The following is a 22,574-nucleotide window of genomic DNA, read 5'->3' on the forward strand; positions in this document are numbered from 1 at the left end:
ACAAATAGGTGCATAATTATATAATTTTATATATTTTATATTTATATATTTTATATATTCTATACAGTGTATGTACTATTTAAAATGTGCAGTCATATATATTTAATGTAAACATTTAATGTTCTTTGAAATAGTTTAATATGAAAATTAAAAACAGTGGAATCTGTGTTATTACTTAGGTCTCCTTTGCTTGACAAAGTGTTTCTGGTGTGTTGGTACCAAATAAACTTACAAAAATAGGTCATCTGTGCTTCACTTTTTCTAGTGGATATAGAACTTTGATATAGGAGTTATTTCTAATGCAGTGATTTGGTTAGAATACTTCAACTTCAAACTCCTGAGGAACTCTCATGTTCTATTACGATTTTATAAATATGTGCACATACATACACATATGAATTTTTTTTGCTTTATCAAGGAAGATTTTATTTTCTCTCTAAAAATTTAATAACAACAATGAGAGATGGATCACAGGGGAAAAATCTCCAAGTGCATACTCTCCATCATTACTTGACGCTTACTCTTCTGTCTATGCTGGGGATGTGAAATTATACACCGGCAAGAAAATGGTCACTCTGCTCATGTGATATGAGCTTATTATTTTCAAACAATTTCATTTTAGGCACACAGATGATAAATTTGTTGTGCTCATTACATATTACGCTTACATGTACTTAGAAATTTTGTATATTAGTTCATTTGTAATCCATAATAGGATTCATACTCTCTCAAAAACAATGAAAAGAAGATAATTAACAATAAACTATACCAAAATGTAATCTTCCTTTGCTCAGAATTATAAAAGGAGTAGATTGAGATCAGACCACTCAGTTTTATTCTGGCTTTTTCTCTACTTGCTGTGTGAAATTAGATTATTTGCCTTTAAAATAAGTTTCTTCATCTAGGTAAAACAAATTAAAAAGTATTAAACATGTCTCTTAAGGTTGTAGAGACTAATGAGGACCTTTACATAAAGTACATAATTCAATGGCCAGCACATAGTAAGCATCCTAACATGCCATTACTTCTACTGTGGTCAGGGCCATCAGCATCATTGTGGGGTCTGTTGTCCTATAGAAGACGATGGGCACTGGGCCTCTGTCCTAGCTTGAATGGTCCTTTGTGTACAATATATGCATTGACTTATTTGCTTGACATTATAAAACATTTTTCTTTCCAAAATAGATTATAATATATTCTGGTTATTTGAAATTTCTGGTTCTTTGATTATAAACTGATGACAATTGCCCATTTCTGTCTATAAATGTCTCAGTCTGTTTTCAGGACCACATTTAGAATATTTAGATAATTTTTTATTCATTTTAAAGAATGAGGAAGGGAGAGGGAGAGAGAGAGAAAAATCAATGGTGAGAAAGAATCATTAATCAGCTGCTTCCTGCACTCCCCCTATGGGGATTGAGCCTGCAACTCAGGCATGTGCCTGACAGAGAATTGAACCATGACCTTCTGGTTCATGGGTTAATGCTGAACCACTAAGCAACTCAGCCAGGCTACACATATGTATTTAAATACATGTACAAATAGATACAGGTAGATATAGATAGAGATAGAGATAGAGATAGAGATAGAGATAGAGATAGAGATAGAGATAGAGATAGAGATAGAGATAGAGATAGAGATAGATAGATAGATATAGATATAGATATAGATATAGATATAGATATAGATATAGATATAGATATAGATATAGATATAGATATAGATATATAGATATAGATGATATAGATATAGATATAGATATAGATATAGATATAGATATAGATATAGATATAGATATAGATATAGATATAGATATAGATATAGATATAGATATAGATATAGATATAGATATAGATATAGATATAGATATAGATATAGATATAGATGATATAGATATAGATACAGGTATAGATATAGATATAGATATATAGATAGATATGTAATTAGAGAAATTGACATAGGTGTAAAAGTGGGTATACATGTGTGAATGCAGGTGGACACATCCAAAATGTCAGCAGACTATTAATAAGTCAAAATTAAGTTTATTTGAATTTATGCAATATGGAAGAACACCATCTTGATAGATATTTAAAGGAAGTGAGCTATTAACAAGATTTTGTGATCTGGACTAAGTGATTTAAAGAATGCTTTTTTTAAGGTAGGAATCTGATTGGATTGGGGAAAGTTTATGATTTACTAGTTTAGCTTAAATAGTTTAGGATTGAGGGAAATAACAAGGCAAGGGTCTTAAACAAAACATTAACTAAACTGTTGGTTCATTAGTTAGCTCTTTACCCAGGTAAATTTTAAGAGATTTCTTAAAACAAGCAAAGGAATTTCTCCAAAGAAGAAGGAATTCTTACCATTTACAACAACATGGATGGAACTGGAGAGCATTATGCTAAGCGAAATAAGCCAGTCAGAGAAAGATAAATATCACATGGTCTCACTCATTTATTGAATATAATGAACAACATAAACTGATGAACAAAAACAGATCCAGAGACAGAGAAGCATCCATCAGACCATCAAACCTCAGAGGGAAGGTTGGGGAAGGTGGGGGTAAGGAGGAGAGAGCAAAAAAGGACTTGTATGCATGCATATAAGCCTAAGCAATGGACATAGGCAACACAGGGGTGAGTGCATGAGTGGGGGAGTGGGGGAGGGGGGCAATGGGGCAATAAGGATACATATGTAATGCCTTAATCAATAAAAAAAAAGGAAGTTATTTAATGGTTTATAGAATTCCCTCTCCTGGAGAAATTTTTTTTTGCTATAATAAGTAAACCATACTGATGCAGTAGTAATCAACGTACACTGAGTGGCCAGATTATTATGACCACCCCATCAGTACTTCGTTGGGCCACCTTTTGCCTTCAATATTGTAACGATTCTTCTTGGCATTGACTCCACGAGATGTTGAAAGGTGATGCGAGGAATCTGACACCATGCCTGATGAATAGCACTGTCCAGTTTTATGAGATTTGGTGGTTGTGGAACCAGCTGCCTGATGGCTCTTTTAACTTTGTCCCACAAATGCTCAATTTGATTGAGATCTGGTGATTGTGGGGACAACCGAAGCAAGGTAAAGTCCCCCTCATGTTCTTGAAACCAATCCTGCACAATACGAGCACCATGGCATGACACATTGTCTTGTTGGAAGAAGCCATCTCCGTTGGGATACACCATCAACATGATAGGATGAACTTGATCAGCAAGGATACTTAGGTATGTTGTGCTATTCAGACGTTGTTCCACACGAATTAAAGGGTTCAAATCATGCCAGGAAAACATGCCCCAAACCATAACACTGCCCCCACCAGCTTCAAGGGTTGTACTCATGCATGTGGGGTGCATGCTTTCATGCTGTTTCCGCGAAATTCTCACTCTGCCATCTGCATGATGCAACTGGAAACGTGATTCATCGGACCCCATGACTTTTTTCCAATGCTCGACTGTCCAATCCTTGTGTTCCTGTGTGAATTGGAGACGTTTTATCTTGGTAACTGCAAACAGCAAAGGTGTTCGAACAGGCCTTCGGCTTCCATATCCCATATGGTGCAGTGTATGGCTAATTTGCCTACAAACGTCAGGTGGTCATAATAATCTGGCCACTCAGTGTATATACACTCAAAAATTCCTTAGTTATTTAACTCTGATAACTGAAATCAGTAGTAGTAATAAATTGAAACCGTTGAATAAAATAGGTATCAAAATTCTTCCCAACAAACTATTAATTTCAAAGGAGAAAAGACTAAATTACAATGGGAGCGTAGCAGACACCACCTCAATGCACTTATCAAAGTTACCACCTCTAATAAGAAAATTGCCCTGGTCAGATGGCTCAGTTGGTTGGAGTGTTGTCCTGTACACCAACAGGTTTCAGGTTCAATTCCCACTCAGGGCACATACCTACGTTGCAGGTTTGATCCAGATCAGGGAGCTTGTGGGAGACATTCCATCGATGTTTCTCTCTCATCTCTCTCTCTAAAATCAATAAAACATATCCTCAGGTGATGTTTTTTTAAAAAGGCAAGAAACCCTCTGCTTTATTGTTGGCAGGATCCTTCTTCATTAACATTTAGTAAGCATTTACTCTGTGCTGCATGTGTATCTTATCATTAATATTCATTAAAACTGTGTGAAGTGGCTACTATGTATATTATGGTATATGGAAACTGAGGCTTATCCACCATAAATTACCAATTCAGAGATAGCCCTTTCTAACGCTAAAGTTATCTGTTCTTATACATTAGGTACTTATACATTTGCATTTCAAATTGTGGTCATTTGGGATAGTGTATTCTTACCTTGTAAATAACTATTTTATAGTCAATGTGTGAGGGATTAGAAAATATTCAGAAGCCTGTTATGCTGACAGAAGGACAAAAGTGTCTCATTTTCACTTCATTAGATATGCAAAACAAAATACGGTTTTAGGATGAAATCTGTATAACAAATTCTTTTATACATTGACAAATCCCTGGCATCAAATGTCTTTATATGGTGTGAGACTAGTTAAAAGCAAGCAAAAACTATTATATCTAATAAAGACCTATCTGTTTTGGTTCTACAAGGCTAAAATTCTTTCATATTTGGCTTCCTATAGACCTGTTGAATTTCTACAGGAACCCAGATGCAACTGAATGTGAATCTTGTCTTTTGTAAACCCACTCTTCCTTTATGCAAATATCCCTCATTTCACAAATTCAATGTATGTAATCCTCCTTTTAACTTAAGCTTCAAAACAAAAACAAATCCCACACGAACCAGTAATAAAACCATGTCATATAAAAGTGCTGTCTTTTCTAAGCATAGTTGCATTAGAAATCTTTTAACTCTCATTTACAACAAAAGACTTTTATATATACACACAGAAGAAAATGGGACTTACTTCAGAGAGAGCAAGCCATGTGACTCATGCAATAAGTCACTGTCCTATATAATAAAAAGGTAATATGCAAATTGACCCTAACAGCAGAACCACCAGGAACGACCAGTCGTTATGATGCGCACTGACCACTAGGGGGCAGACGCTCAATGCAGGAGCTGCCCCCTGGTGGTCAGTGTGTTTCCACAGGGGGAGTGCCGCTCAGCCAGAAGCCAGTTCATGGCTGGCCAGTGCAGCGTTGGTGGCAGGAGCTTCTCCCGCCTCCACGGCAGCATTAAAGATGTCCAACCCAGGGAGCAGGCCTAGGCCGTTAGTTGGATATCCCCCAAGGGCTTCCGGGCTGCCAGAGGGATGTCTGACTGCCAGCTTAGGCCTGATCCCCCAGGGAGCAGGCCTAAGTTGGCAGGTGGACATCCCCCGAGGGGTCCCAGACTGTGAGAGGGTGCAGGCTGGGCTGAGGGACCCCCAAGTGAACAAATTTTCGTGCACCGGGTGTCTAGTATAGAATAAGACTGGTGAGCATGCCATACAAAAGACAAGCTTGGAGGAATGGCCCAGGTATATTATCTAGATTCCTAATCTTAGGAGTTACTAAGGGTGAAGAAACCCTTTCACTCCTCCATCCAGAGTTTAAATTGTACAGCCCTTGTACCTGTCCATACCCTCCAGCCTTCCTCTCTAATTCTTTATCTCAATCCAGCCATGTCTCTTTAGGTATCAAGAATCCATATTTGCCCTGGCTGGTTTGGCTCAGTGGGTAGAGTGTTGGCCTGCTGACTGAAGGGTCCAGGGATCGATTCCAGTCAAGGGCACATACCTTGGTTACAGGCTTGATCTCCAACCCTGGTTGGGTCATGCGGGAAGCAACCTTTGATGTGTCTCTCTCACATCTATATTTCTCTCTGTCTCTCCCCCTCTCTTCCAGTCTCTCTAAAAATCAATAGAAAAATATCTTCCAGTGAGATTAACAAAAAGTAAATAAGTAAATAGGCTTAAAAAAAAAGAATCCCAGATCTATAGATTGTACTCTTTGGTTTATCTGATAATATTATTTAAATGTTCTTATAATTTATAATACCTTATGATTGATCTCTGTGTTTTCTATTTACCATTGGTTATGAATGTTATAGTGAATAAATACAGCAGTAGCACACACAGTCTTTATTCATAGTGCCATCATTGCTGTCTTATCCACTAAGAAATGCTGATTCTAAGAATAATCATTTCAAAAATCAAATTACAACTGATTACCTGGGTGTATATTTTAATATATGGCAAAAGTAAAATACTATTTTGTGCTGAAGTCACACTTTATATTTCATACTTAGAGATGAGTTACCAAAAACAGATAAAGTTGTTACTCTGCACAAATCATAACTGGAAAGTTATAACCTCAAGGAGATCTGCCTGACAATACATGAAATACAGAAAAGTGGGCTAAATGTGACAATCACACTGTGCTCTATGAGGCCAGAGTATAATTCCCCAAAGTAATTATTTTCCCGTCCTATTCTGAGACAGGATAATTGATTTAGTATATCCAATCAATACTTATTTGTTTCTGCTATTTCTGATGGTAGATTTTTATCGAAGAATTCAGATTATTGTTTAGCTCAGCAATGAAAATCTTTGCATATCAAATGAAAATCAAAATGTTTAGATACGTTGAAAACTAAACTTTAATTTTTTCACTTAAAAATTTAGTAATAAGCTCTAAGTATATTCTCATAAATCCTTTGTCCACTTCCATTTCAATAGATGAATCATCTTGCCCTGGTTGGTGTGGCTCTGTGGTTAGAGCATCAGCCTATACACTCAAGGGTTGTGGGTTCGATTCCTGGTCAAGGGCATGTACCTGTTTTGTAGGTGCCATCTCCGGCTCCAGTCCAGGCACATACAGAAGGCAACCAATTGGTGTGCCTCTCTCATATCTCTCTTTCTCTGCTGAGTAACTTTAATTAATCTTAAATATTTATGGGAAAATATTTTAGTCTATAAGAAACAGAAATATCAAATTAATCATATATTGATGCATGAATAATAAAACCAACATGTCTTTTATTACCCTGTATGATAAAACTGAATTATTATTAACAAACATTCAACCTTTAAGGGGGAATTTTGATACCCCAAACATTTATGGATGGGATATTGTCCAGCATCTAAAGAAAAGATATTCTTCAATAAACTTTAGATGAGGCCAAGAGGACAATATAAATTAAGGGAATTTCTAGAAGGAAGAGCTAAGAGCCATGGAAAACAATGGATTGGAGAGCTACAGCAGATGCAAAAATGTGTCCTAAACCAGGAATATTTCTTATCTTCAGGGCAGAGGTACAGTTTAATATTTATCCAGCAGAATTTGAGAACTGCTACAGTAATTCTTCCACTTTCTGAATGGTAGTGTCTTTTTATCTTTTTTATATATTTGTATTGATTTCAGAGCGGAAGGGAGCGGGACAGAGAGATAGAAACATTAATGATGATGGGAGAATCATTGATTAGCTGCCTGCTGCAGGTCCCACACATGGAATCAAGCATGTAACCCAGGCATGTGCCCTGACTGGAAATTAAACTGTGACCTCCTGGTTCATAAGTCGATGCTCAACCACTGAGCCATGTTGTCTTTTCCAAAGTCTACTAAATCATGTAAGTAACTAAGATCTTGCAATATATTTTAATTAAAATTATAAATATAATTTTAGATATATATATAATATATATACAGTATATATATAATAATAATTTTAGTGAAAATTATTTTCACTAAATATATCTTAATGCTTCTCATATTATAGATTTCTAAAAGTAAAATATTATGAACTAGAAAGTCTCATTATAGTTCTACTTAAAACAAATTAGATGGCAAATGGGTTCTTTGCCATCTATATATAACGCTGAAATTCTGGCTTTTATTTTTTTATTTTATGAAAAGTAAAAGGAAAAAAGTGCATAAAAATTTCCCCTACCTCACTGAATTTTTACCCATGGTGGCTCTCTGCCTGGCATGTCCTTCTGATATATAGTCACTTATTTACCCCAGTACTGCCTTCTAACTTGTGCTCAAATGCCATGAAAACAAAACAAAAACTGAATCAACTTAATATTTTTGTAGCAACAGAAGCACAGAAAAGATTAAGCAACATTAAGTTATTTTTAAACTTTCCAAATACAGGTAACCAAGCTCTAGGCTTAAAAATCTGTACACAACAGTTGGCTAACTGAGCTAGCCTCAAAGAAAGATGATGACTGCATTTCTAGAATAAATTGGGTAACAGGAGTCAGAGAAACCTGTATTTAGTTCATGTTTTGGTCACTTTGGACAAATTACATAACCTCCTCAACTCTCACTTTAATCATATCAAAAATTAGGGTAGTATTTGTGCTGTAAGGGTTAGCAATAATGTTTATTATGTATACCATTTTCAGTGTACTAGGTGTTAAATAAACTAGCTATTAAGATGATGATTAATTTGATAATGGGGAAATTTTCTATTTACTTTTCTTCAATTGTCAGGATTATACTTTTAAAAGTATAAAATAATAATAAATGGAAATATCTTTTGATGGATATAAAGTTACATATAATTTTCCTGAAAATACAATAGAATCTGGGTCATACCAGTTGTCATTGATATATGCTCATGTTTGAGTGAGCCCCAAAGATTGTGTAATTAACCACTGTTGATAAAGAAAATAGTTTTGCAAAGAAGAGTGATATTTTTAAATAAGAAATGCTATAGATGTATATATGAATATAAAAACAACATTAATTATACCATTTACAGAGTCCCTGCAACTCCACCAAGAACTCTACAAGAGAGGATTGTCAGCTTGATTTAATAGATGAGGAACTAAGGGTCTTGTTCTGGGATATAACATATGCTTTCCAAACACAACCATAAAACTAATATGAAAGATAAACCAATATGGTTTGCATTAATTTTTCCCTGATAAATATAAGAAGTGAATAGATGCCTACCTATGATTACATATGGGAGTTCATAGCTCATTCTAATCTATGCACAGATTCAAAGCTATCTGAAATGGTGTTATTTAGAGAAGTTTAGGTGATTCGTTTATGATATAATATTTGTATTAAAACATAATTGGCAACATTTAATTCCTATTTTTGCTGGTCTCTCTGCTGCTTTGAATTAATTTCAAGAGGGTAATCTTTGGGGTTCATTAGCTTCCTCCTTGATTCTCTCTAAATAATTCTACCTGGTAGTCTAAATCTTTTATTATAGCCCAGAAGTTCTAACTACTCAAGGACAAGATTAGATGCCTGCTTGATTTAGAAACACAAGGACCTCAAGAACCAACATAAACTCTAAGCACCTAGGGTAGAAGATTTAAAAGCTTATCACATCCATGAAAAATATATCAAGAGAATATATGTGTCAGGAGTTAGGCAAAGAGTAAAACTGATATTTTCATTTCTGGAGATTACAGGGTCTTCTGAATAAAATATATCATACTTGTAAGAGATGAACATCACTAAAATAACCAAATTAAATAAACTTGCAAATGAAATGTCAATGCAAAAAAATGTATATATATACTTGAGGAAATGTTTTAGGTCCTAGAATATAAAATTACACACATCTTATTTATAAACTTATGGATATCAACTGTACCCAAAGCTATTACAGAAAAAAAATATTTTCACTAAATATATCTTAATGCTTCTCATATTACGGATTTCTAAAAGTAAAATACTATGAACTAGAAAGTCTCATTATAGTTCTACTTAAAACAAAATAGATGGCAAATGGGTTCTTTGCCAGGGCATTCATTGATATCATTTCATTTAAATTCCATAAATAATGAATCAGATGCAATGTTCCTGAAGGCAGAACCAAGCTTTCCCAGGTTTTATCATTTCTATGACATCATATATGGTCTGAACTGTAAACAGAGGTGAACCAAATGTTTCCCATTTAAAGCTGGCCAGAGCAAAAATTTCAACTTAAACCTTGTCGTATAAACATGCTATGGGCAAGAGCTCAACAAAAGCTTATAAAAGAGGCACCTGTGGTTTTTAAATTAAGCCCATTTGCTGTAATTAGCCAGCTTTATTTTTCATAAGTTGACTTTTATCATTGTTTTTTAAACCATCCCAGTGGTGGTCATAAACACCATGCAGTTTTAATGGGGGAGGATTTTGTTTCTTAAAACCCCAAGTGACTTGAAATCAAATCAGTCAGGCCACTACTAAAAAGGAAAGAAAGAAAGAACTTGAGGCCTCTGGTTAACTCAGCTCTCATTGTAGGCAATTCAATCCAAATAAAATGGACTGGCATTAGCGCAGCTCCATCCTGTACAGTCTCCGTAGATTTACCTTTCCCTTGGAGGTTAATTCCCAGCATGGTTATTCTTGAGTCACAGCTTACTTTTCTGCATGGTTAACCCTTTAAAAATAACTGCATTTGAAGGGAAAAATATTTTGAAATAAAACCTCAGGGAATTTCACAGAAAATATGTGCCTATTAAACTTTTAAAATATGTTTAAGAATAGCCAATCTGACAGCTGTCAGAGTGGAGGAGTAGAGGGGACTGGTTGAAAAAGGTGAAGGGTTACGGAAAAAAAAAAACCTCATAGATATAGACAACAGCATGGAATTACCAGAGGAAAAGAGGGCTGAGGCAGAGGTAAAATAAGGTAAAGGGGAAAGAAATGGTGATGGAAGGAGATTTGACTTGGGGTGGTCAATACACAATACAATATACAGAAGATATAGTATAGAATTGTACACCTGAAACCTATATAATTTTAGTAACAAATGTCACCTCAATAAATTAAAAAAGAAAAGCCAAATGTCATTTTAAACTAATACTAAATAACTGCACATTTGATATATATTTGAAAATTGAATTTTCCTTTTTTTTCCAGGTATACGTCAATGTATTTTGGCAGCCCTAAAATTTCACCTAGAAATATAATTATTTATATAAACATATTTTACATCTATTGTTTTGCTTAGCTCTAGTCATAAAAAAATAAATTCTTGACACTTCTGTGCATCAGAACAGGATTCTTAGACATTTTAACATGAGACTTTTTTTCTTGAAAAAAAGATATCCCAGAAATTATGTACAATAAAAAAAAAAAGTGTTTTCAGACTAACAATTTCAATGTTCTAAGGAAAATAATTTAAATAGAAAAAGCATGTCTACTATTCCAGGAAACTGGGAAACACTTCCGTTATAAGAAATAGTTGATATATAAAAGAAAACATACAAATAGTATACTTGATTCTGCCAAATCTCTTTCCTTTGATGTTATTATAAACTGACTTTCATTAACAGCACTATACTTTACAAGGTGGCTGAGATATATGCAAAGTATTATAAATAAAAACACATCTACACTAATAAAAGAGAAACATGCAAATTGACCATCACTTCGCAATGCCGACCAGCCAATTAGGAGTGAGTATGCAAACTAACCCGACAAAGATGGCGGCAGCCCCACCCCTCAGTCACTCCAGGCATCTGGGCAGCATGCATGCAGGCGCAGAGCTGCAGGGTGGGGCAGGACACCTGCTATGAGGGAGAGGGCAGGGGCAGAGGGAGCTACAGGAGCAGCGCTCTGGCTGGAGCGAAGACTTAAGGCAGTGGCCAGAGCGAAGGCCTGGGTCCCGGATGCCAGAAGAAAACTGGTGCCGGCAGCCAGGGAAAGGAAGGCCTATTGCACGAATCTTCATGCAACGGGCCTCTAGTTTAAACATAATATTTTATCAAGAACCACACAAATGAGCAAACTCTTGATCAAATAATTTAAAAATCTGAATATTTTAAGAAAAATAAATGGAAACTTTGACACCGTGTAAACTGAACAAAGGACTTCCAGGCAACAAGGTGATGTAAGTAAACACAGTATTTGCCTTCTCCCCCAGCCACATCAAAATTATAACTAAACTACAGAAAAATCATCATTCAGAACTGCCTGAAACTGGGCTGAATGGAAGTCCTACAACTATGGAATTACAAATAAACCACAGTGAGGCAGGTAGGAGAGGTGGAGACTTGGGTAGGAATCGAGGAACTGGGTGGTCCAATACTCACATGTGTTGGATAAAATTTGGACGGAATATCTCAGCTGCAGAGGTCTCTCCTGAGGAGCAAGGGGTCCCAGGCCCACACCAGACCCTCATCTCAAGGCTCTAGTGTCAGGAAGAGAACTCCCATAACTTCTGGCTGGAGAAAAGCAACAAGGATTGTCGCTGAGGGAGATGGAGGGCTGCTGGAGTCCCAGGCAGTTCCTCTTAAAGGGCCCCACACAGACCTACTCAGACTCATTCCCTTGAGTTTCAGCACTGGGGCAGCAGCTTTAAAGGCACCAGAGGCATAAAGGGATGAACTGAATTATCTGGCATCAGGGCAAGAGTTTCACCTTGACAGAAGTGCTGGCAGAGGCCAGTGTTCCTTTGATGAGCCCTCCCCTATAGAGCTGGCAGAAAAGTGCCATATCTGGACTCCATCAACCTAGCTCATACTGTCTGAGCCACCCTGGTGATTTCCTGAGGCCTTGCCCCACCCAACTTTCAGGCCCACACAAGTTATTTTCAGTGGCTTTTCCATACAAATGGCCAGTCTTGGCTCATGCTTCAGATTTTCCTAAAATCTCTAAAACAAGCAACATCTGCACTTAGCATTACCCATACCTCTCTAAATGGCCCCAGGCCTTGAACTGGCAGTAGCTGGGCTAGCTAGACTTGGTTCACAGCTTGGCCTCACTTGGGTACCTCCAAGCCCAGCAAAATTAGCAGCCCTCTGCCCATCACTTTGTAGCTCATATGGGTGGCCCAGAGCAGATACAGGCAATGGCTAACCTTGTCTGGCACCTCCTGGGTGGTCCCAGAGACAGTATGTCATGCGGGCAACTTCAGATGATGTCGAAGCACTACCACCCAACCACCTCCACAGGTGACACACTCAAAGGACAGACTTAGTGGTCACCAGAGCTCCGCTGAAGTAAGTCCTGCTCTGTGGGGTAGGCCCCTGCACAGCTGATCCTCCATGGTGGTTGAGGTCAGTAGTTGGTGGTTACAGGCAGACCTTGCAGCTGATCGGCATGGGGGCAAATCCCTCCCATTGGCATGCCAACAGCAATGAAGGCTCAACTACAACAGGAGGGTATACACAGACAACATGAGGGGTGCACCTCGAGTACCCAACTTGGGTGATTGGGGAGACTGTGCTACTGAACTCTACAAAACATCTACTACATTAGGTGACTGTACCAAGCCTTGGAGACAGCAAATTCTACCTAATACAAAGAAACAAACACAGGGAAGCTGCCAAAATGAGAAGACAAAGAAGCATGTTCCAAATTAAAGAACAGAACAAAACTCCAGAAAAGAACTAAACAAAATGGAGACAAGCAATCTACTAGGGCCAGTTAGAAGTGAAGGATACACTAACTGGAATAAATAATAATTTACAGGGAATCAACAGTCGAATAGATGAAAAAGAGAATCAAATCACTGCTTTGTAATATAAGGAAGCAAAAAACACCAAATCAGAATAGCATACAGAAAATAGAACACCCCCACGTCCCCTCCAAAAAAAAAAAAAAAAAAAAGGATGGTGTAAAGAGCCTCTAGGATAAAATCAAGCATACCAACATTTGCATCATGGGGGTGCCAGAAGAGAGAAAGAGAGAAATTGAAAACCTATTTGAAAAAAAAAAAAAAAACAATGACAGAAAAGTTCCCTAACCTAGTGAAGGAAATAGACATACAAGTCCAAGAAACTCAGAGAGTCCCAAACAAGATGAACCCAAAGAGGCCCACAACAACACATATCATAATTAAAATGCCAAAGATTAAAGACAGAGAGACTTAAAAGCAGCTGATTTCTAAACAGAAATTTTGCAGGCCAGAAAGGATTTGCAAGAAATATTCAAAGTGATTAAAAGCAAGGACCTACAACCAAGATTACTCTACCCAACAAGGCTATCATTTAGAATTGAAGGGCAGATAAAGAGCTTCCCAGAAAAATAAAAGCTAATGGAATTCATCACCACCAAGCCAGTATTATATGAAACATTAAAAGGTCTTTTTCAAGAAGAAAAAGAAAAGAGAAAATATGAACAATAAAATGCTAATAAATACATATCTATCAATAATTGAATCAAAAAATCAAAATAAACCAATAAGCAGAACAAACTCATAGATACAGAGAACATTTTGGTGTTGCTATATGGGAGGGGAGTTGGGAACATGGGTGAAAAGGAGAAGGGATTAAGAAGTATAAATCAGATGTTACAGAATAGTCATGGGGATATAAAATACTGCAAAGGGAATATAGTCAATAATATTCTAATAACTAAGTATGGTGTCAGGATGAGAGATTTATCAGGATGATCACCTAGTAAAACACGTAATGTCTAACCATCCCTGAAACTAGTGGTTAGACACGTGAAACTAATATAATAATGTATGTCAACTGTAATTGAAAAATAAAAATGATTGAATATTGGTGAAAAATAAATAAAATAAAAAAATAATAAAGTGGAAAAAGAAATTCATTGTAGCATTATATGTAATCATAAAAAAAAAGAAAAAAAAAACAACCTAAATGCCTAGCTAAACAAATAGATACACAAACAACATAGTATCTATTCAAGTAAAAAAAAAAATTAAACTACTAAACATGATTTGGTTGGTCTCATCTATTTGCTAAATTGTTTGGCATTCTTAATGAAGTGGAAAATATGCATACTCTGTGATACACCTACATTATGTACTCTAGAGAAATCCATACTGTGATGCTTAGGATATATATTCAAGAATGATCAGAGCAGTAAGTTTTGTGATAGCAAAGTACTGCAAATAACCCACATGTTATCCGTAGGAAAATAAATACAATTGTGATATAGTCATATAATATACTATCCTATATAATAAAGAGGTAATATGCAAATTAACCATCACTCCAACATACAAGATGGGTGCCTCCATGTGGTCAAAGATGGCCGCTCCCATGTGGACACAAGATGGCCACCACAAGATGGCCATCAGGGGAGGGCAGTAGTGGGCAACCAGGCCTGCAGTGGAGGGCAGTTGGGAGGGACAAGGCCTGCAGAGGAGGGCAGTTGGGAGGGACCAGGCCTGCAGGGGAGGGCAGTTGGGGGTGATCAGGCTGGCAAGGGAGGTCAGTTATGGGTGACTGGGCCAGCAGGGGAGGACAGTTGGGGGCGACCAGGCCTGCAGGGGAGGATAGTTAGGGGCAACCAGGCCAGCAGGAGAGGGCAGTTAGGGGTGACCAGGCCTGCAGGGGAGGGCAGTTGGGGGTGACCAGGCCAGCAGGGGAGGGCAGTTAGGGACAATTGGGCTGGCAGGGGAGCAGTTAGGGGGTGATCAAGCTGGCAGGCAGAAGTGGTTAGAGGCAATCAGGCAGGCATTCAAGCATTTGAGAAGCAGCAGTCTTGGATTGTGAGAGAGATCTCAGATTGGAGAGGGTGCAGACTGGGCTGAAACACACACACACACACACACACACACACACACACACACACCCCTTGCATGAATTTCATGCACCGGGCCTCTAGTGTACTTATAAAATAATGAGCTATAACTTCATGGGATACAATGGATTAAATAATTTTGAAATGTTTTACTAAAAAAAGGAGATAAAAATAATACATACAGCATAATTGTATTATATAAAGAACAAGAGAAGCAAAACAATACCATATTGTTTAGGGAAATATATATAGGTGTTGAAGTACACATAACAATAAAATAATACTTTTTATAAAGGCATGTTAGTGCATACTTCTTGGAGTAGAAAGAGGATTATGACTAAGAAGCAATGTATTGTAGGTTTCTGAAGTGTGATTTTATTCCATAAATCAGGGGTGGGGAATGTGTGGCCCAGGGCCATATAAGGCCCAATAAGTCCTTTGATCTGGCCTTGCCCAGGCATTAGAGGTGAGTTATTTAAATGTTTGACCAAATATAGCAGGCTAATTTTTAAGTTGATAATTTTTTATGGCCTGCAAATGATGTTATATCAAAATGGCCCTTGGCAGAAAAAAAAAACAACTTCCCCACCCCTGCTAAATATATGTTTTATAATTATTTATGTTATATTTTCTAATACAAACATAAAACTTTTATTTTTTTTTAAATATATTTTATTGATTTTCCACAGAGAGGAAGAGAGAGGGATAGAGACTTAGAAACATCGATGAGAGAGAAACATCGATCAGCTGCCTCTTGCATACCCCCTACTGGGGATGTGCCCGCAACCAAGGCACATGCCCCTGACCGGAATCGAACCTGGGACCCTTGAGTCCGCAGGCCGACGCTCTATCCACTGAGCCAAACCGGTTTCGGCCAAACATAACACTTTTAAATGTATAATATTAAACTTTATTCTTGAAAAAAGAAAATAAAATTTATAATATTAGATAGAATAGTAGGATTTCCTTTGTATGACTGTGCATGTGTCTCTGTGTGCATTCTTATATAATCATATTTCAATAGATGTATACATATTTTGTACATATCATGTGCTTCATCGTATTCCTGCTCACTTCAAGATGATGTTCAGATGAATGTGGCCAAAAAGCTCATGTGACCTTGTTGAACAGAAGAAGAAGGTCATTACCTCAGCAAGATGGTCAGTGGCTACTCTGGGCTCAATAACAATACCCCTTGTTTACCTGGCTCTCATTTTAGCATTTAAGGTTGATGTCAACAGACAATGTAACTGATATCACAGATGTAACTCATGACCTTTTTACCCCTTCAATCTTTTCTCAGGAGCCTTTCCTGTTGACATGGCCTTCAGATAAATAACCATTGGCTAAAATGAAATTTTAAGCTTTACCATATACTGTATTCCAACCACCCCCTGACCCATATGTAGTTTCCGCTATGTGTCCAGTTCATCCAGACAATGGCCTGGCCTTGTTCATATACTGGCACTAATTTCAGCACAGCACCATAGAGAAACTAAACAAGTCTTAAATATGAACTATGTACACTCCCTCTCTCCCTGCCTAAGCTCACAACTTTGTCTCAGCTCACAGTTCTGTCTCCTTAAAAGACTATCCAATTTTAGATTAATTCCAACCACCCTCAGTGCTTTCCTCAACTCCCTGCCCCCACCCATTTTGAGCTTAGCCCTTGCCTTGGATTGGAGCCAGGGAAATGAAGGGACATAATTAGGTATGGATCCTGATCACCTCCATTTCTTTTTCTTCTTTTATTTTCTCTCATGTCCTTCTCATGTTCCTACATTTCCTTGGTAACATTCTCAACTTCTTCCCAATTCTAGAATCTTGTCTTAATGAAAGACAAAGTATTTTCTTCAGCTTTAAAAAAAAAAAACACCATGATCTTCCCCTTGATAGGTTAAATATGAGCTAAAATAAATTTAGAAAAATCATTCTTTTATGAAGACTAGCTTTGAAGATTTTCTGAAAATCTTATTTTGAACATCAAAAGTGTATCATTCTTCCTTTTTCTATACATTCCTATAACAATCATACATTTCCTCCAGGTAAAAGAAGCCCTTGGATTAACTAAGAGGTAGATCTTATGATAAGAAGTGTATGAAAATATATTAATTTTCTTTCAAAATGTATCCCATTACATATGCATAATAAGTCTTAAAAGAAATATCCCCCAAAATATTAACATTTTATTGATGGTGATTTTTAAAAATATATTTTTATTGATTTCAGAGAGAAAGGGAGAGGGAGAGAGAGAGAGAAACATCAATGATGAGAAAGAATCATTGATCTGCTGCCTCCTGCATACCACCTACTGGTAATAAGCCCACAACCTGGGCATGTGCCCTGACCAGGAATCCAATCATGACTTCCTGGTTCATAGGTTGATGTTCAACACTGAGCCACACCAGCTTGGCATAGGTGATTTTTTTTAATTGATTTTGAGAGACAGAAAGGAAGAGGAGAGGGAGAGAGAGAGAGAAACATTGATTGGTTGCCTCCCATACACACCCCAACCAGGAAACAAACCTGTCCTCTGGGTATGTGCCCTGACCTGGATAAACCTGCCACCTTTTGGTGCAAGTGATGACACTCAAACTACTGAGCCACATTGACCAGGGCCATAAGTGATGGTTTTTATCTTCTTTATAAAGTTTCCCCAAACTTTTTAGAATGATGATGTGTTATACTTATAACCAGGTTAAAAATAATAAAAATTAAAAAATATAACATCTAAAAATATGCATGGGTTTGGATTCTATTAGCTTAAACCATGGAGTCACAATAAAAAAGCTTTATCTGCAGTTAACATGAGGGAATTCTAAACAATTTTTTCTGACAATAGAACAATTATATAGAATAATAAACTATTTAAGCTATTATTTTTAAACACTGAGGTAATCAATGGACTAGGCTCTGGAATCAACATGAAATGAAACACGCCTATTAAAACATGAAAGCTATTATCAAAAGAAATTAGATAAACATAACCTAAATCGTTAGAATTCATCTCACTCTAACAATATCTGTAATTCTATTTTTACTTTAGGTTAAGCATGTAGCATTTTAAATATTATGTTCTTCTTAATACAAAGCAATTTTATAAGTTTGATTTAAAAATGCATTGTTAGTCAAGATAGCTTCATTTATTTGAATGTAACAACAACAAAAACATCTAATCAACAAAATGTATTTAATTTAAATTCAATCAATGAAAGAAAGTTTAGCCTCTGCCCTAAGCTCAGTAGGATTGCTAGTTATTTTCATAAGTTTCTGATGAAATTTTGTCTAGGACAGAGTGTTCCTTTCAGATAAATTTTTCATCTTTGATGTTGAAAAGAAATTATCCAAAAATGAAGTGTATTTTATCTTCCTGAACATAAACTAAACAGATTACTGGCAAAAGGAGAAAAGGTGAAGTTATTGACTTAAGTATTATCTTTAATTAAGCTGTTGTTTTTAATCCTCACAAACAGATCCACATGAGGGCAGTAGACAATGGTAAAGCCTGAAATATGGAACATAATAAAGAGATGCACCAAGAGGAAAAGACTTTTCAATTCTGGAATCCTTTCCCTTGAACAGGCGTAAACATCATTATGTTAGAATCACAACTAACCTGACTTACCAGTGGCTTTCACATGACTAATACATTTTTTTTTTTATATATTTCAACATACAGGTAGGCAAAAGTCTTTTCCCTCTTCCCTCCATATAAAAACTCATAAAAGGTCCAGTAATATAGACCTCTCAAAGTAAACATAATCCTTATTCTGTTGTTTCCTGGTAAGGATTGACTAAGATAAAAAATATCCCAGTTGAAAGAAAACTCCTGCTCTGCAGAGAAAGAAAGTCAACTCAATTTACCATTTTTAAAAGCACTTTGAGAAATAATGACATTTTCTAGTTAAAAACCTGGACATAAAATGAAAATGAAAAGAACAAGTTTTAATACCAGGCTCCATGGTATCTGAGAAAAAGATTTTTGGATTATTTATATTTATACCCATTATTACCAGGAGTTGAAGTGGAAAGAAAAAATGATAGAAATTTTACCACTTCTTGCCCTTCCTTGACTCATAGTCCAAACAGAATGTTCTATACCTCAGCTGTATTCATTTTCTATTTCTGCTGTATCAGAATGCCACCAACTTGGTAATTTACAAAGCCTGATTATTATCTCACAGTTGCTTTAGGTCAGAAACCTGACATGGGTCTCACTGGACCAAAACCAAGGTGTCAAAACTGTAGGATTAGTTCCCTTTCTTTTCTACTAGACACCTTAACTCCTAGAAGCCTCTTTTCAGTCCTCACATGTTACATCACAGAACCAGCAACAGCATGCTGAGTGGCTCTCAGTCTTGGGACCTCCCTTATTTCCCTTCTGTGGCATCTCATCTGTCTTCTGCTGCTTCGCATCTCCCTGACTCCAGCCCAGAGAAAGGGCTGCTGGAATGAGATTGGCCCACCCAAATTATTCAGGGTAACCTGCCTATTTTGAAGCTCATAATCTAAATTACATCTGCAAAATCTATCTTACCATGTAACATATTCTCTTCAAAGGTTCTAGACATCAGGATATGGACATTTTTAGGGGGTCATTATACAGCCTGTCACATCATCCTATATAACAAAGAGCTAATATGCTAATTAGACTGGACTACAGGACAAACTTCTGGAACGACCTTCTGGAACAACCAGTGGGGGAGGCTGGGGCAGAGGGGCTGGAGAGGCAGCGGCATGGGTGGCCCCAGATTGCCCATCCCCAATCAGTGGAAGTGGGGTGGGGCCAGCACTAAGGAGCAGTGAGCCGGCTTCTGGTTGAGTGGTACACCCCCCAGCTCAGCCAGAAGCCAGGCTCACGGCGGGCGAGCAGAACAGCAGTAGCGGGAGCCTCTCCCGCCTCTGTGGCAGGTGGGTGGTCAGGAGCAGGGGTCCTGGACTGCAAGAGCCCTGGACTGCAGGAGGGATGTCTGAGTGCTGGCTTAGGCCCTATCCCCAGGGGGTGGGGCCTCAGCTAGCAGGCAGACATCACCCAAGGGGTCCTGGACTACGAGAAGGCGCAGGTCGGGCTGAGGGACCCCCCCCCCAGTGCATGAATTTTGTGTACCAGACCTCTAGTTACATTATAAGGAGGCTCTTAGGGGAACAGAGAAGCATGGAGACAACAAAAAACGGGAGTAGTCAACAAAGCAATACAAACTTTTTTTTTCCCCTGAGACCATTTTCATCCATATCCTGAAGTCCCATATAAACAGGGTAGGGCAAAAGTAGGTTTACAGTTGCGAGTACACAAAGACAGTGTTTGTTCTTGTATTATTATTTTCTAGTGGCCCAGTGCATGGATTCGTGCCCATTGAAAGGAAATTAACTATAAGAAATATTTTAATATCATTATTCACCATTTCTCTATAATACAAGTGCCAACCAAATTCATGATGGATAACGATGGATCAAAACATATGCATGCTATTGGCATCAGCAAGAGCTTTATATATATCATGCATGTGCGAGTCAACTTAGCTTTATATATATATAGAATAAACTTGCTTAATTACACCTGCTTTCTGATTTAGCTAAACTTTTTCCAGCCCAGTGGAGCACCCCAACGTCTCTTTCAGGTAATTGTCAGCAACAGAGCAGTAAATATCAACACGAAGTAGATTATTATTGAAGATCATGCAGGGAGAACAAAGGGTAAAATATTTAACTGCAGCAGTGTTTGACTATATTCTGCACAGTGAGAAAACCTGAAGTCATTTTCAAGGTTCACCATTTCTTACTTCTTTTCAGTTGGGTCAAGTTTCTAAGCTTTCAAAATCTCCATTTTCTGGCTAATTAAAAGAGGATTCCACCAAGTCTCCTATCTACCTACTCCAGGACTTCTGTGAGGGTCAAATGAGATGAGGCACAGGAAAACACTTCACAGACATCTGGTTACAGTGTAAAATGTTTGCACCTGGCTATAAAGCAAGTTGGATTCCTGGGCTGAAGAAACTCCAAGGAGGCTAGTTGCTAGGGAAAGGAAACCGGGCATTACTACGTGATGTCATTACCCGGCTCCCACAGCCACCATTTCCGGGCTGGGCTGGGCTGTGGGCTGCATTTTGCACCATGGGGTCTCAGCAGCGTTGACTGTGATTTGGTGGACTGTTATTTCAGGGTGGTGGCAGGGCCAATGTCCCACTTGAAGGAAGCCAAGTGTTGCTTTGTCGGCGCCAGGTCCATGGTGCCGTTTCTTTGTAAATTGCCAGTGCGCATCATGGCAGTGCCTGTGTTGAGCATCTGCCCACTAGTGGTCAGTGTGCATCATAGCGACCGGTTGGACACTCAGAGGGACACTTAGCATATTAGCCTTTTATATATGTAGCTTAATTATTGTTTTATTTTCCATATAGACCAGTATAAACCTACTTTTGCCCAACCCCATATTACAAACTTACAAACTCATTCCTGCACTGCCCAACTGTGCACCCTTCTTTATGTACTGCTTGTTGAAAGCATAATGTTTTCAGGTTTCTAGGAAGGTCCTGCTTCCTACAAGAAACCTCCAATATTTACTCAAAGCATTATTGATTTTTTATTTGTCAGAAGCCCTAAGCATTTAAGAACTGAACCATTAGCACTTACTAATAATTTGCTAATATAAATGTCACTTCCCCCAAGTAATTTATGTGATTAAAAGCATGGACTGTATTGCCTACATCTATCCCAGATTATATCTCAGATCTTCCACTTACTAGCTGTATATCTTTAAGCAAATTAATAAACCTCTCTGTGCCTCAGTTTCCTCCTCTTTAAAATAAAAAGAATAAGAGTAATATACATATTTAGTGACTTAATACACATACAGTGCTCAGAACAAGATCTATCCCATGGTAGATGCTCAATAAATAATAACTTTACTTATGGTTAATAACTGTTCAAGTGATTTAAGAATGTATCTTATTTTTAGGTTAAATTCAATATGGCTCCAAATCCTTTAGCTGTATCTAATTTTGCCTATATGATTTTTTCTATACGCCAGTAAAAATGGGTAAAAATTAATAAAGGCCACATATATATCGATGTTCTAAGAGTCATTATTATGTACACTGAATTTTATGCCAATGAGATTTTCTATGTGCATTAATTATGTTTTGTATGAGAAGCTACTTACCTGACTCTTTGAAAGTGAGGACATTTTATATGATCATCCTAGACAGCTGT

This window comes from Cnephaeus nilssonii (genome assembly GCF_951640355.1).
Source record: "Cnephaeus nilssonii genome assembly, chromosome: 1".
In the NCBI taxonomy this organism is placed as follows: domain Eukaryota; kingdom Metazoa; phylum Chordata; class Mammalia; order Chiroptera; family Vespertilionidae; genus Cnephaeus; species Cnephaeus nilssonii.